Genomic DNA, 6032 nt, shown 5'->3' with positions numbered 1-6032 from the left:
TGGGCACAAGAGGTTTTGTAGAAAGCAAGCTCAGCAGGCAATTCAAATTAAAAATTTAAACTTCCTTAACTGGATTCCCTCTAATTAATAGAATAGTTTAATTGGGTTTTACTTCTACTGTAATAGAACAGCCTTGGTTTTGAATAAACTTGAAATAAACCATTCAGATTTGGTTCATCCACCACAGAGTGAGTGTAAAAACCTTTTTAGATATTAGTTCATACACAGAGGAATTCAGACACCTTCATCTTAACTCAGGACCCCTGAAAATGGGAACTGCTATGAAGCCTGACCTTTGACTGTCATTATCTGGACTCACTCTCTGGCTGACATTCTGGAAGCTCCCAAGACTCAGGTTGTGACTGTGGTTTAGCTGTGGAGGTCTTGGCTATGACCATAGAGATCTAGAGTTTACGTCTACTGAAAAATGTATTTAAGTTTCCAAGTATTAGAAACAGAAAATTCTACTTCTGGATTCTTTGCTCCAAAGGGTTTTCTAATAAGCTCTTTTCTTCATGGATTCTATTAAAGAACTTATTACCCTGGTAGGAAATATCACAAGAACTAGATGTGGCAACAGCAATAAAAATGTCAGAGTGCAAAGCAAGACTGCAGTGTCCATGACTTTCTTTTTTGCCTTTTTGAGACAAGGTCTCACTATGCAGTTCAGGCTGGCCTTGAGCTCACTTTGTAACCCAGGCTGGCCTCGAACTTGCAACGTTCCTCTTGCCTTAGCCTCCTGAATGCTGGGATTACAGGGGTAAGCCACCACGTCTGGCTGTAGTGTCTATGGTTAAAACTGGAATTTATCTTTAAACCATTAAATTACTAATATGTAACTGGGCTAGTTAATCTTATCTTTCAGTTTGACTGGATCAAGAGACTCCTGAGTAGGTTACTGGGTCATGGGGAGTGAAAGCTCCTCAGTGGATTAATCCACTGTGGTCCATAGAGCCCAGTGGGAAGAAGAGGGCTGTTGGGAGGATTCCTTTGGAAAATTAGGATCCTAAAGAGTAGGAAAGAAAGAGGATCTCTTGAGCTTCCCTGAAGATTTGCTTCAACCAGCAGAGTAAACAAGTTTGGCTTTTCCTAAGTGAGGCATTTGTAAATTTCAAGATGAAAAGCAGAGTCTTCTTGCCTCGAAGTCCCAAATGCACTGCTATGGTGATGTAGATTTGTGTAAATAGTAAAATCAAAGAAAAAAATATTCATTCACTCAGCAAGACTTACTGAACACATATTTTAAGTGCAAGTTATTCTATGGATAAAAAGATATTTCCAAAGCAGACATGACCAGATCTAATTATCTAGTAGGAATCAAGATACCTTCAGATGCCTACAACAAAACATTGTATAATTAATGCAGAGGCAAACGAATCTTCAAGTAGTGTTAAAATGGAACTGAAGATTCTCTTACTAAAAGCAAAATGATAATATCATTTGTGTAATAAATACAAAGTCTCCCTATTAGTTTGAAACTATTTGTAGGTTATTTGTCTCATCTGCTTTTAGGATGTGTGGAAAATATCTCACCAGAGATAGAGAGAGAGAGTCAGAGAGAGAGACAGAGAGAGAGACAGAGAGAGAGAGAGAGAGAGAGAGAGAGAGAGAGAGAGAGAGAGAGAACATATAATATGAGCTGAAATTATGAAAAAACATGATAGACACAAATTCTGCAGGCTTGACAAATACATTGTAAATAGAACCAAAGAGCACAACTTAGGGCGGTATTTATTGATCTACCAAAGAAAAGGAAATGAGGCCCCTGATTACCTATGAGAAAATAAACTACTGATATTGTTTGGTGCATAACATGGTATAAATATAAATATTACAGAAAGTGCATAGAACTTACCATCATTAACACAGGTGTTTAATGTCTTTCAATATAAAACCTCAGTTTTACACTAGGAACTGTTCTGCCATCTACTTTGTAGGTGTGGGCTATGGCCTCTGTGATTTCAGTGTCCACTGCTATTGCTATAAACAGGGCAGTTTTTGCAGATCCCTGTTTGAGAATGACATTGACTATGGTAGTTATGGATATGGGTATTGCCACATGATTTGTAGTGAAAGACACTGTTACCTCAGGCTGCTGCTAAGATTCCAGATAAAAAGTTATTGGAAGAATGATCCATTAGCAGAATCCAACTTTTCATGTGTTTTATTCTGCTTAATATATCCTCACTTCATAGCAGGCAGGAAAGATGAATCATGAGATTTACAAGCTTGTTGGCAGAAGATTTAAGAACTGTCAGTGTATGTGCAACTATTCAATAGCAATTTAAGCTTATTCTATAAATATTGGATATTCTACCACAACAGTTATGTTTCCTTTGACTCTCACAGTGCTAATTTTTCATCTGAAGTTTCTGTAGTGTATTTCAAATTGGGAAATATCTCTATAATCATTTTCCATTAAATGTGTCTAATATGGCATTGCAGTCATGGTCTTAACTTTAGTCATTTATCTTTTCTTCCCCATCTCATGATATTTGAAATAAGCCCAACTGTTTTTTGGAGTATACAATTTATTCCTATCATTAAATCTGTGTATGACAGATACAAATAAGGGTTGAGAGAAAGAGAGAGAGATGGTTGATCTTTCCCGATGGTTATGCTTCAACATTCTGCATTTTTGAGTCAGAATTCAATTTTCAGCCTCAAGAAACCTGTTATCATTGAAGGTACTCACTAGAGAGATATTATGGCATAGTCTTTTGAAACTTTTTTTAAATTTCAATTTGGGTCTTATTAGTTATTTCTGAGTACTTATATCCTACAGATCTTTTATGGACTTTGCTTAAGCCTTTTTAAACTCTTAATCAAAATAAACTCTAATTTATGGCAGTGATTTCGCAGGCTAACATGACTGGATTAGTTTGTAAATATTCTTAATCACAGCATTGATTTATTTGGACTTTTGGCTTCTAGTTGTATCCATATCATTCTGGATTACCGAAAGGAAATTTCTACGAAAGAACTGTACAAAGGTTCACACACTGCACCACTGAACTGGATTCTCCTAGTCCTACTACACAGGCCCTGATATTTAGTTTCTTTTGACTGCCCCTCTCATGAATTGTTTGTGTAGTTTAGTGAATCAACCTATTTTTTAATCTCAGCTTCTAGAGAACAGTTTTAATTTTCTACAATTTTTGCTAGTTTCATTTTTGTATTGTTTCAATTTTTAAATGAGTTAGTATGTGCCTGCAGGAAATAAATATACTCATCATGGCGAGTCAGTATACATAGACTGCACCTTGATCTTTTTTTTTTTTTTTTTTTTTTTTCGGTTTTTCTCCGGTACTGGGAACCGAACTCACGACCTTGCGCTTGCCAGGCAGGCGCTTTGCCGCTGAGCTAAATCCCCAGCCCCACCTTGATCATTTTTGTTTCTTGTTTTCCTCCTCTTCCTCCTGTCTCCTGAATTCCAGGATCCGAAGTTCATCTTGATGTTTCCTATCATCTTCCTTTCATTTTAAATTAAACACGTTAGGAAAATATACTGAAGGATGACGGCATGTACCAGAAGCTTGCCCTTTCTCTCTTGGGGACCTAACATTGCCTAAAGTTTGAATTTGGTCATTATATACGAAATCAAGTTAAATTTTGCTGTAGTAATTCTTTAAAACATTTTTAAATTAAGCTCATATAAACTTTTATGTAAACAAATTAATCTAAATTATAGCCCACTGAGTAAGAAATATATTACTTTTTGTTTTTACAATTCTAATGAAAAAATAATATTAGATAAGTGTGATTTCAATTTGCATTTTTTAATAACTCTAAAATTAGTGATATGCAATACTTTTATTGTTATATTTGTACATCTTGCTATGTAAGGTACCAAGTCTTTGAAATTTTTTTTTTTACATTTAAAGTATAGGGCATCTTTACTCATGGTGTGTATATCTATGTCAATATCAATTTTTTTGTTGGTACTGAGAATTGAACCCAGTCATAGCAGTTCATAGTGAGCTCCAGTCCCAGATTTTTTCTGTAGTTTTACTTTGAGACTGCATCTGGATAAGTCACTACCTTGCCTAGCCTGGGTTTAAATTTGTAATCTTCCCTGCTTCAGTCTCTCAGATTACTGGGATCACTAGCGTGTGCCACGTGTCTGACTTTATATCAATATTTATTTCCTTAATTTTTCTTAACACTCTATGGTCTGCTGTTGTTGAAGTCCATTTCACAATGTATTATTTTGCAGTTAACACTTTGTACTATAAAATTTTCTGAAAGTTTTAGAAATTTAGCTATTATGCTCACCTGTACAATGTAATTCACTTAGAATTAATTTTTGTTAATACTGTGAAGAAACTATTACAGTTATTTTTCTTGTTCTGTTTGAGTGTTTAATTATTTCAGCACACATTTGGTGAAATCTTGTTTGCTTTTGTGCTATTGTAAAAGAAGAGTTCAATTCTAGAATCTCTAATTTTACACATTAATGTGTTTGTGCATCTTCAGTGAAGTATCACTGTCTCTTGATTATTTAGCTTAGTAAGTCTGGAGATTAGTTAATATAATTTCTCCATTGCATTGAATCTTCTAAATCTACTGGTGTTCATTACACATTTTAGAATAATTTGCAAGTATCTATATTATACAGACATCTTGATTATGGTTTTCATTTAATGTATAATTACGAGAATATTCTGTCTATCGTCAGCAGCAGAGCTGTCTGATTTATGAATGGGAGCAAAGATGGAGGACTGGGCCTGAGAGCCCACCCTCACACACCGGAAGTGCGCTGCATTGATGCCGTAGGCAGCGCTCCCGCCAATCAAGCCCGCACACGGAAGTTTAACCATCACAGTGCCTAATCTTTCCAGTACACTCCTAATGTTATGTGTTTATCTCCATCAAGTCTCCTAGACTTATTTAATAAAGCTTTTGCTTAATTCTTATAGTCAATTCCATGTGTTACCAAGAATAAACACCACTCAACTTTCATTAAAACTTGGAAATCAAATGTGAAATCAAAATATTTTCTTTGTGTACTACTTATTTTACAAATACTTTGGCAGTTAAGATATGTATAAAAAACACAACTATATAATTATTTTGAACTAAATAATGATCCTCAAATAAGTCTGATGATCTTTTTTTCTTTCCTTTTAAAAAGGTAATATTTAAATTTAAGTGTGACAACAATAAGAAGCAAACTAACATTTTTGAACTGTATGGGAAATGATAAATACAAGAGATTTATATGTTTTAAATGTATCATTCTATTTGTCAGTATATAAATAACACATCTCATCTTTCAAAATTTAGCCCCTCATGGCAAAAAAAGACCAGTGATAAACCAAAGTATTTCCCTAAACTTCTCAAAAGAAAAAGAAGTAGTTTTAAGTTTTCTTGATTATATATTATCTTTCATTGGTCTATTTTCTTGTTTGTTTGTTTTTGTTTTTTTGTTTTTTTCTCCTGTACTGGGAACCGAACTCACGACCTTGCGCTTGCCAGGCAGGCGCTTTGCTGCTGAGCTAAATCCCCAACCCCCATTGGTCTATTTTCTATGGCCTATGGTCATGATATTTACTTTATAAAGTTAGTAAAAGTATTCTAAAATAATTAGGAGATATGTAAAATTAATGTACATCATTGGTTTAGTTCTGTATGTCACAATTCCTCTGTGGCGTGGAATGGTACTCTTGTCACCAGTATCAGGAAGACATGAAAGCCTTTTCCAAGCGTGAATGGAAAACAAGTATCTAGAGATAATCAAGGAATGAATCTGTCTGTACCTTTAGCTGATGAAAGTCCTCATTCACCCGAAAGAGTCTTTATTTTGCTTGCTTAGGTAAGTAGACTTTCAATTATCATCATCAACACAAAGTAAGCATTTCTCTGTTGATATTTTTTACACACAATACCTAAAATATACTGATTCTTTAAAACTGAATGACATATTAAGGTAATTGTGTGTTGGTTTGTTTATTCATTCATTTTTTAAAATTTAATACTTGAACAGGAGAAGCCAGTTAGACTTTTTTTTTTTTTTTTTTTTTTTGGTTTTT

The sequence above is a fragment of the Chinchilla lanigera genome, unplaced genomic scaffold (genome assembly GCF_000276665.1).
Source record: "Chinchilla lanigera isolate Chin_1 unplaced genomic scaffold, ChiLan1.0 scaffold00006, whole genome shotgun sequence".
Lineage (NCBI taxonomy): Eukaryota > Metazoa > Chordata > Mammalia > Rodentia > Chinchillidae > Chinchilla > Chinchilla lanigera.
This window is presented reverse-complemented; position numbering follows the sequence as displayed.